Here is an 11797-nt window from a genome sequence, read left to right as displayed (position 1 = left end):
TTTTGCTCCTCCACACAGTAAAATCCAGCTTCAAAGTGCATTGAAAGTGGATTGAAAGTGCATTGTTCTGCATGTGCGGAAGGGGCCAGTAATCTCCTCACACAAACTCCATTGGGCTGAAAAACAGTGTCTGGCCTAAAGTTCCCCGATGGCCTTCTAACTGGGGGTCTCCCTGAGCAGCACTGAACTTGATTGCCTCTCTTTTGGGTCCCAATGAACAAAGGAACAAGAAACAGCCAATGCATTTTCACTAGACAAATAAAACCGGGACCAGTACCTTGATACCAGAGGTGGGATCCAGCAGGTTCTCACAGGTTCCCGAGAGTAGGTTACTAATTATTTGTGTGTGCCGAGAAGGGGTTACTCATTGGTGATTTTGCCATGTGATTTTTGCCTTAGTTATGCCCTTCCTCTCAGCAGTAGCGCGCAGAACTTGAAGCAGTCTGGCAGGAGGTGCACCGGCATGCGTGGCAGCCTGTGCCTGTGTGCATTCGTTTCCCACCCAAGGACCGGCGCAGCAGCTGCGTCCTTGCCACAGCCCCGCCCAGGAATGCCCCACCCCGGAATGCCCAGCCACGCCCCCGTCGTGCCCTGCCCAGTCCCATTGGCGCTATGCCACAGTTTGAATCCCACCACCATGGGAACCTGTTACTCAAATTTTTGGATCCCACCACTGCTTGATACATGCAGGTTTAAGTCACACATGCAGATGTACATGCATTAAATGTGACCTGAGAGCTACTCCACAAACGTATAAAGAAAAATGAGGGGCACAACGTACACTGTTTTTTTGCTATCACACACTTCTCAGCTGAGTTACATTCTTCTAAAGCTGTTGAAGGCACTAGACTTAGAGGGATGTCACGCTGCTTAGGAGAGCATTGTTTGGAACTGTCACTCCGGCAGCTGGATCCACAGATGGTACCAGTTTCAGGCCTTGGCATCTGCAGTGGTAAACAGCCAAGCAGAGAGCAGCTTCATGGGCCACTAATCACTTAAATTTGGGTATGGTGTGTGCAGTCACCAAGTAGAGTCGAGATTCAGGGAAACTTTTGCTTTGGTGGATCAAAGCCAAGGAAAGTGCATACGTATTTTTCTGACTGAATGAAACAGCTGGATTCCATGTTTACTCGTTGCTCCTCAAAACTCTAATTTTAACAAGTCTTTATTTCTCTGCCAGACAATATTTCTGTGTAGCGTCGAAAGGCTTTCACTGCCGGAATTAACTGGATGTTGCAGGTTTTCTGGTCTAGTAGTTTTTGCTCCTAACGTTTCGCCTGCATCTGTGGCTGGCATCTTCAGAGGCATGCGATGGTGAGATATCAACGTTACAAGCGAAACAACATTACGAGCAAAAACTACCAGACCATGGCCCCACAGCTGGGAAAATCCACAACAGCCAGAGTTTCCTTCTACAAGAATTGCTTCCCCTCCCAAGTAACCCGGATTGAGTCTCTGAAGTTTGGCTCTTCAGATTTTGAATTAACACTCAGTTAACATCAACGCTTTTAGTCTCTTTACCATACAAAATGTTTAAGTTCAGAAAAAAGGAACATACTCAGTGGTGGGATTCAGCAAGTTTGCACCACTTCGGCAGAACCAGTTGTTAAAACAGTGCTTGTAAACAAGCAGTTGTTAAATGATTTGAATCCCACCAGTGAGTTACGTCAGAGGTGGGATCCAACCAGTTCTCACCACTTCTCTAGAAGTGGTTACTAATTTTTTCTGAGTGCCGAGAAGGGGTTACTAAAGCAACCTCCTTGCCCAATAGGGACTGGAGGTGCATGTTTGCGGCGGCGCCACTGTTTGAATCCCACCCCCATTGGAACCTGTTATTAACATTTTTGGATCCCATCACTGAGTTACGTACTCATGACTGATATCTCATCTGTGTCACTGTACTGGAAAAAGACAGAATGTGCTTCAAACAATAAAAAAAGAGGATAATAAGCCCCATTCTAGTTCATTATGCGCTTCAGGCTATCGGAGGCTGTAGCTGAAATGAACAGGTGGTCATAAAAGCACATTTTAGAAAGCAGCCATTTATAAGAGCAAAAAGGGGGATCCTTGACATCAGTGTGGCCATCTAGTGGCCAATACTGGAAACAACACAAATATCTGTCTAATCAGTGCTAATAGGAAATCAAGAAAAGAATAAGCTTCTTAGCAGGATTGCTTCACATATCAGGATTTTCCCATATGGAGACTGTTGCCATCTAAGGAAATGTGTGTCACCATCCTTTGTTTGCTGGTCAAAAGTACAGAGTCAGAAGATGCAGCAAATACTATGCGAGTGGCTCCTTTTGGAGCAAAAAAGGGGGGGGTTTTCCAAATCTAGTAGTAGTTCCCCTTATAAGATCTCTCGCAATTGATCTCCAGCCCTGCAGCCCTGCCAGCCCCACACGGGCAGTCTGGGGGAATGTCCAGGGGAGGACCCGGTGTTAGTCGGCTCCCCCCCCCCCACCCCCCAGCCATTGGCCTCATTGCACCAGTGATTGGGACTGCAGACTTGGTGCAATAAGGTGGTGTCTACATTTGGTCTACATTTTGTTTCCCGTTGCCATGATTGTTTATTACCAGTTTTCCAATAGATGTCCAAAGCACCACATAAGGCACTAACATTGAGAAACGTGGTAATATTAAAGAATTTAAAAATGGGGATGGGAGAGAAGTGAAAGTATAACTTCTGAGGTTTTGAAAATTAATCGTCGAAGGCTTTCACGGTCGGATTCAACGGGTTGTTGTGGGTTTTCTGGGCTGTGTGGCTGTGGTCTGGTACATCTTGTTCCCAACATTTTGCCTGCATCCGTGTCAGACGTCTCTCTGTGATACACTCAGTGATGGGATTCAGCCTATTCGTACCTATTTGATAGAACCGGTAGCTAATTTTTTGTCTAGTTCAGAGAATGGTTGTAATCCCACCACTGAGTCCTTTCGGAACTGGTTTGTTAAATTATTTGAATCCTACCACTGGATACACCTCTGAAGATGCCAGCCACAGATGCAGGCAAAACGTTAGGAACAAGATCTACCAGACCACAGCCACACAGCCCAGAAAACCCACCACCACCAGTTTTTAAAATGCCTTGAACTGGTCCTTTGTTATGTACTTACATCCGTTAAACTTCCAAAGTTCAAGGTCCCCCACACAGAGAATTTCACTTGGTTTATTTACCAGGCCTCTCACTGCTCAGTTCCTTCCTCTTTTCCATTTCCTTATCATTCTCTGTATAATGGAGGCAAAGGAGTTTCTTTCTTCCCATTGTATCTGCAGAAGTCGACTCTGCCTCATGAAAGGTCCTATTCAGTGATGTAGGTATAGATTTTTAATGGGATGGGTTCGGGGGTGGGGCCATGCCCCCACCTGCCCCTGGGGGTGTGGCCACGCCTCCCCAAGCCCCGCCCCTGGCCTCAGTGCTTATAAAAGCAGCTCTCTGAGGCCAGGGACAGCAGACTCCCCTGCCCACCCCACCCCACCGGTTGGGCTCCCAGCCGGCAGCCGGCAGTCCCTTCTGCCCTCCCCTCTGGGAAAATGATGAGGTACACAAACTGGCCCGGGGGGTGTTAAAGGCGGTAAGGTGTTCCTGCCCCTCAGCAATGCGGACCCTGATGTTCGCTTCCCACAGATCTAGCTTTGTGAACACCTTGCCATTCAAGAGGTGCCCCCACAAATCTTTGATCAGAGGCAGGGGGTATGTATTGGCTAGGGATACCACATTCAGGCCCCTGTAGTCTGTACACAGGCGGAAGGAGCCTTCCTTCTTTTTGCGGAAAATGACGGGGGCACCCACGTGAGACTTGGTGGCCCTGATGAAGCCCCTGGCTAAGTTCTCATCGATAAACTCCCGCAGTGTCACCAGCTCACGGGGGCTCATCTGATAAAGTTTCCCTTTGGGGAGTTGGGCCTTTTCCTGTTTGGCCATCAGGTACGCCATTTGCTGCTGAAGGGCCCGAGAGGTCGGATTTCAGTTGGTCCCTTTCATGAGTGACCTCTTCCGTTTGGAGCTGCAGCATTTCATACGCGCACCTCCGCCTGTCCGCCTCACGGGCCGGTCCTCTCCCAAGCACTTGGGATTCAGTCAGGAACGACACCAGGCGAGATCGCTCCCTTTCCGCATCCTCGCGGAGGGTGCCTACTCCCATCCAGGACGAACGGCGGGGGGGGGGGGGATTCCCACCCGCTTGTTCAGGTGTTGACCACCTCACCGGGGTCCTCCGCTCTGCCAGGGAGAGTCCGGGATAGCGAGTATGTTCTCCTGACCCAGCCATGCTTATTATTAGCTCTGGGCACGTGGTGGAGAGATAGAATGCAGTTCCGGCACAATGTATGCCACTGTGCAGCTACTTCACTGGCCCATGCGGAACAGGCCTCTGTGTCATTGCAATTTACTGAATTCCCTAAATTCTGCTCTTCCTGGGCTCCACTCCACCCTCAATTCAGAGGCGGCAATCCCAATTTGGGGGTGGCAGGAGAGAAGACTTTCAGCACCATTTTTGCTAGAAGATATTAATTTCCTTAATCTAGCTGCAAAGATAAACCAAAGATTCCTCCACACATGAAGAATCGGGACTTTAAAGAGAGCGCTTTGTGTAGAAATGAATTAGCCCATATACTTGACCGCATGCTACAGACGTCGCCATGCAAATAACTCTTGGGAGATTATTTCAGCCCGCCAGTGCTCAGAGTCGAAATCACACAAGTCTACAAACATCTTACACACTTCACTGAAAATAGCTAATATTGTAACATATTTTTTTTCCAAGAGCTGTCAATTTCATTCATTTTGTTGAACATGAATATTAATGCACAGCATCATAGAATTATGCTAGGCAACAGAAACAAATCAGATCACCGTCATGGAATGCATAAGTCATATTTATGTGAAGTTCAATCACTCAAAAGGGCTGCGTACCTGGCATCCTCCCCATTATTTAGTGAAATGATTTAGTAGTTTCACTTTGATAAAATGAATAAAATGGCAAAATGTCTTGAGAAACCAGAAGGCCTGCATCAGAAGAGGGCCTTGGTGAGCAACAGAGATTTTGACATGAACTAAGAGAAGCCGATAAAACGAGTTCATTATTTTTTTTTCTCCACCAGGCAAAATGCAAAAGAGACTGGAATCCAAAGGGATGTACGCAGGAATTTATTTTGTTATTTTTCTTTGCTCTTCTCCCTAAAGTGAAGTCATTGTGAAGTGGCTTACAACATTGTTTCTCCCTCTTCCATTTCACTCTCACAACAACCCTGCAATGAAGCTTAGGAGAAGTAAGTGCTTGATTTCAGATCACTCAGAAATATTCCATGGCAGGGTGCAGATGTGAACTCAGTGACGGAATGAGAGGAAACTGCGCCTGGGGCATGCCCTGCCTGCACCCCCCCCCCATCTCATCCTGTCCCCAGCCCGACCATGCCTATGCCCCACCCACACCCTGACCCTGGGAGGGGTCCAGGGGCAATTATCCCGCCCCCACGTGATGACAATGGTGCAGGCCTGGGGTGCAGCCCCCCGGCCCCGTTGCAGCTTTGCCACTGTGTGAACTCTTTGATTCTAGTCTGTCACTCTAACCACTACAATGGAACCTCAGTTTTCATTGCCTTCGGTTTTCATCGGTTACTGTTTTCATTGATTTTTTTCAGTGAAAAATTTGTCTCGGTTTTCATTGATTTGCAGTAAGGTGCAGGGGGTTGTGGAGAAAAATCACCCGGACAAAGCTGTTGCAGGTCAACTTGTTTAATGACAATGTCTTGCCCCGTTTCAGACAAATCTTAAAAAGGCGTCAGAAACAGACCTCTTTGGATAGCTTTCTGGTGCGACATTGGTCCACTGGCTCTGAAGCTGGTACCTAGTGTTATTGTTTGTTACTGTTTTCAGCATTAAACACTATGTTTCATTCACCAAAAAAATGTGTTTTTGGTATGTTTTTTGGAGTGCCTAGAACGGATTCATTGGATTTACATTGATTCCTATGGAAAAGTTTGCCTCGGTTTTCATCGGTTTTGGTTTTCATCGATTCTTTTCAGACGGATAACAAACGAAAACCGAGGTTCCACTGTATATCACACTAGCTCACTGGATGTTGGGATGCCAGCCTCTAGTCAATGGTGGAGAACCTTTGGCACTTCAGATGTTATGGACATGGCCATTGGCAGGGGCTGATGGGAATTGTAGTCCATAACATCTGGAGTGCCAAAGGTTCGCCACCACGGCTCTAGGTGGGACCTGGGGATCCCCTGGTATTACAACTGATCTCCAAATTACAGAAATCACTTCCCCTGGGGGAAATGGATGCTTTGGAGCGTGGACTCAATGGAACTGTGCCCCACTGAAGACCCTGTCTACGCAGGGTATCCCAGTCCTAAATCTCCAAGAATTTTCCAACCTGGATCTGGCACTCCTACTCTTTTTGATCCCAGCTAGTGGCCAGGGAGAACCTGGAAACCTCACTGAATGTATATTTTCAGGCCCCTTCCGCTCATGCAGAACAACGTACTTTCAATCCACTTTCACAATTGTTTGCAAGTGGATTTTACTCAGGCTGACCAGACGTCCCGCTTTTGGCGGGACAGTCCCACCTTCAAACAACTTGTCCCGTGTCCCGCGGGTTATTTAAATTGTCCCGATTTTTGGGAGGCTGCCGCACTGCCTTCTGGGGCACAAGGCAGTGCGGCAGCCTCACGCGCGCGCAGCTGCAGGAGCATGGCCTTCTGGGAAACGGCAGGGCGGGAAACGGCAGTGCCCCAGAAGGCAGTGCGCTTCTGCGGCTGCGCGCAAGCGGCCGCCTACCCCCCATCCCGGTTCACAAAGGTGACCATCTGGTCTCCTTAATTTTACTATTCTGCACAGTAAAATCCAGCTGCAAAGTACACTGAAAGTGGGTTGAAAGTGCATTATTCTGCATGTGCGGAAGTGTCCTCAGTAAAACCTGAGGTCAGCTTGGTGTCCTTCTAGGAAACTCTTCCTAGTGCTGCTAAAAGACTTCTCAACATAAACCAATCTTGGCAGATCCGTTGTTGCGTTTTTCCAAGGTGGTGCATATCATTTCCACGGCCTATCTGCTTTGGCCGCAATCGTGGCAGTGATTTGCGGCCTGCTGAATTAGAAGCTGCGGCAGGGTCATAAATGCTGCTCTTGGGGGGAAATGTCTTTTGACGCAATGATCTTATTCATCAAGATATGGGAACTCTTGCTTAGCATTTCTGGCATTTGCTCGTAGTCACATGTGCCCAGAGAAAGAAGTGAATCACTTGATATGATATCGTATGCAGATTAGTATTTTTCCACACAGGCAATATTAATTAAGAAGTCAGATGAGGCAGTTGGGAGGAAAGATGAGGCAGTTGGGAGGAAAGTAGGAAAGTCACTGCTTAGAGCAGGGGTAGGGAACCTGCGGCTCTCCAGATGTTCAGGAACTACAATTCCCATCAGCCCCTACCAGCATGGCCAATTGGCCATGCTGACAGAGGCTGATGGGAATTGTAGTTCCTGAACATCTGGAGAGCCGCAGGTTCCCTACCCCTGGCTTAGAGGAACCCTCCAGGGTCGATGGAGGCGTAGCAAGAAAGGAGAAGTAGCAAGAAAGAGGCCAGGAAGACATTTCCCATCAAAGTCTGTTATTTTAGCTTCAAGAACAGCAGAAACTTCACTGTCGCTTCACTCCGTTCCCCTCTGAAGTGAGTATTATTATCTCAAGCATTTCTAGATATGAAATGAGGTCAGCATGATCTGGGATTTTCAAAAGTGAACCAGGGAATAAAGTTGTAGCGTTTTCTGACTTGAACCGTAAGGACTTTTTTTTTTAAGCAACACAATTGCTTTGAATTCAGTTGAATGCCTGTTTCTGACCAAAAGATAATTGTGGATTTGAGTAACTGAGAAATGAAAGGCGCAGCTTCTCAAAGATTTATCGCGTCGACCTTTCTTTCGTTCCATCTTCATTGAAAAAGAACCTGTCGCTTTCCTCAAGAGCCTGCATGCTGCCATTTTGCTTTGGAGAACCTTATTTTATGAGAATTAGTGTATTCTGAGCATTTCTGGGCCTCCGCAGATCTGACAATTTTGGCAAGACTTGCTGAGGAGGACTTGTATTGGTTATGTGGGCAGATGTTAGGTCTCTGACCTTTAGCCAATAAACAGACTCTGGATTCTTGATCAGTAGTGTTTATTGAAAGGCAGTGAGGTCCCTAGCTTGAGAAAGTCAGTTCTGTTAGACCTGGCTTTCTGGGAACCCTTTATTTCTTATTGATTGTTCCCCTTCCTTGTTTCCCAAAGAAAGTGTGAAGAGAGATAGATCCAGCCACCTGGCCAGCCACCCTCCCCCCCCCCCCACTCGAACAAAGATTACATCCTGTTTCTCTTGAAGGGTGGCTCACCAGGGTCATTTAGTTATCTACAATTCGTGTTAAAGCCATAAAGATCAGAAGAGAAAGGAAGAGGAAGAGAAAGCCCCTTTTACATATCAGCCAAGTTGCATATCAGTCAGGTTACATGAGAATTACAATCGTTACATACACCAGGCTTCGTTCCTGACAGCAGACATACAGGACGTACAGCAAGAATTGCAGAAACATAGTACAGCATAGGATTCTGAACTTCAATCTGGTTTCTACAAGGTGAATTGAATTTGTGTGGATCCCACCTAAAGGGAAAGTTGTTTCCTTGGCCCATTCCGCATGGGCCAATAAACACGGGTGTGGGACACTAAAAAACCTGTTTTGGGGGGGAACTTTACATAAATCCCACCCCCAAAACAAGTCTGCCCTGTGTAATTTTCCCCAAACCAGGTGTTTTGAAAATCGATAAACTTGTGAGTCTTTTCAAAAATCCCAGGTTGTAGCCACTCACAAATGAATGGCCAAGCAAGAGGCACTATATTTGATGAGAAGTGGAAACCTTTTTCTTTTATTTTTTCGTGGTTTACATCTGTATCGCTATGCAGATGCAGATGGTCATTTCGTGAGACATTAGTATGGCTGTGGGGTTCATTTGTGCATGCCTGCATAGCTACGCACTGGTGGGAAGAAATTGTTTTTAAAAGACTCATCTCTGTACGAAGGCGCAACAGCTCCAACTGCTGCCTGCATGGATGCATATGAATGCGAAAACAGGAAAACGGCTTCCTTCTGCAACCCGTTATGCATTTGCTGTGCAGAAAGGGCCTTTGTTTACTTGAAACATTTATATGCCACATTTATACAATCCTCATTCAATGAGGGCTTTCACACAGGTTTACAAAGCATCATAGAATCAAAGCACATTACTATGACTGCTACTACTGCTTAGAGCCATAGTTACCTAATCTTGCCAGAGTGTAAAATTGCACCCCCTAGATCAGGGGTAGGGGAATTCTGTCAAATTCAGAAGGAAGCCCTGCTGGGATCTGCACGAATACTACGCTGATACATTACAACTTCCTAGGCCTCTGGGTGAGGCTCGAATTGTAATGAAGGCCAACAACCAGCTAAAGATCTGGCAGCTGTGAAATCTACCATCATCATTATCATCGCCACCATGTTATCCCGTGTGGTGATCATGTAAAAAAGTTAAAATGTTTTTGAAGGAAATACATACAGAAATGCAAAGGATACGTAAAATAAAATTCCAAATGGATGCAACAACTATATTACTAGGCATCTTTCTAAAGAACTTATCAGGAAAATTACAAGAGCCTATTTTTGTACTTGTGAACTGTAGCTAGAGTAATATTTGCAACCAGATGGAAAGCGAAGAATTGCCCTGAACAAGAAAGCTGGGAAGAAAAAATGAGAGAGTGTTACAATGGCCAAGTTAACTAATCTTCCAAATAGAAGGCTGAATCAAAAGTTTGATAAGAAATGGAAACTAGTAAGTAATCTTTATTTACAGCCAATGACCAAATACAATACAATTATCCAATACAGCAAAAAAAAAAAAATAGCAAATGCAAATCTCTCCCCAGCACTTTCCAGATAGACAGACATATACATTATAATTATATAATGTAAGCATACCAACAGAACAAAAACAACTAACTGGATGCCATAATCAGTTCATTTTTTTTCATAATGAATAAGCAGAACTTTGCTACCTGTTTAGTAATATTCTCCTTATCTTGTAATAATTTATCACAACAAACTTTATCAGAACAATATGTCATATTATGTAGCAGATATGACAGGCATTTTCCCCTTGCCTCTTCATAGAGGGGGCATTTTAAAAGCATAAAATGGAAACTATACTTTCTGTATTGTGCTGAAATGGTTAAAAATTATATTTAGCTTTGATACATTTTGCAGATTTGGTAGATTAGAAAATTAATGGCTGGATCCCCCCCCCCCCCTGCAAGTGAATATGTAGTGTAGTTGTAGTTAATATATTTGACTATCAGTGTAACACTGGTAATTAAGGAAAAGTAAGACTTCCCTGAATTAAAAGATTTTTAAAATAGAGGATCTTATATTCATTGTATAATTTTCCTTGGGTTTTTTGTGTTTCTATTTTCTGAAACTTATTTTTGATAATTTTTGTATTCTTAATATTTTATATAAATTAGAAAATAAGGAAGCATTTAAAAATCAGAAAAAAAGAAAAAGAAACCACAGATATAGTATATTAATTAATGTGTATAATTCATAAAATAAAAAGTATAATAAATGAAATGATCTGCATTCAAGTTCTGTGTAGGAGGGGCCATTTACTGGCCCTTTTCTGTCTGTTGCAGAGCTCAGAGAGAATTGATTTTTCAAGCAAAGTACCGAGTCACTGTTCATTTATTTATTTTTTTAATACATAAGTCTTGATCTAATGGGGCTCCCTCTCTGTTCCACAAACCCTGTCAGAAGACATGGTACCATTTGCAAGCAACATCCATGCGCATCATTTCTAGATATTCATTTCACAGTCGTTGTTATGGCTTCCACTAAGGCAGACCTCCTGCAAAGTAGTCTGCAGCCCCTAGACTCTTGCATAGAGTCCGGTGATTCCAGCTGTGTAGAGGGGTCAACTACACTGACAGTCTTTGTTTTTTTTAAAAAAAATTATTGATATATTTGGATCATTCTTACAAACATATTTCATCATTGTATTACATCCATAATATACTTTCCCCTCCCTTTTTTCCCCTCCCACCCCCCAAAATTCTTTCTTTTTTCTTTAAGTGCGCAGCAGAAGGTTCATCCATTCCACTCTCTTCTCCCATCTTTCTTCTTTGATTCCGGCTTCTCTCGTCCACTCTATGAATTCAGTCCAAATCTTCATCATTTCCATTTATTTTTCTTGCCATACTTGGTTCCTTGACATTATTTCGAAAATTTCTAATTGTACTTGTTCCCATATATTTTCTAACCATTTCTGTATCGTCCATATCCTTTTATTTTTCCATCCCAACGCAATTATTGCATGGGCTGCTCTTATCATCATCTATATATATAAAAAGCTAACAGTGTTTTTGTTGATGATAGTATAACTCAGTAACTGCTGGGCCAATTCCTCTGAAAATTCCCAGCCACTATAGTCAGCCAAGCGAGAGTGTTTTTAGATGTTCACATACCCGAAATTTCACACCTGGCCCAGGTAAAACACCTTTTTCCTGGCGCTCCCTGTTGAAGGACATGCAACTGCCTGTGTGTAACTGTCACCCTTAGAATGTTCATGCTGCTTAGAATGTTCACTCAGACGGCCAGATATGAGCAGTGGAAACACCACGCGGGCTCTCAGATAGTCACATAGAACTTTTTTTTTTACAACTGAATGCAATGATGCTAATAAGATTAGTACCGTGAGCAGAGGTAAGATCCAGTAGGTTCTCACAGGTTCCC

Source organism: Sphaerodactylus townsendi, linkage group LG14, assembly GCF_021028975.2.
Source record: "Sphaerodactylus townsendi isolate TG3544 linkage group LG14, MPM_Stown_v2.3, whole genome shotgun sequence".
In the NCBI taxonomy this organism is placed as follows: domain Eukaryota; kingdom Metazoa; phylum Chordata; class Lepidosauria; order Squamata; family Sphaerodactylidae; genus Sphaerodactylus; species Sphaerodactylus townsendi.
This window is presented reverse-complemented; position numbering follows the sequence as displayed.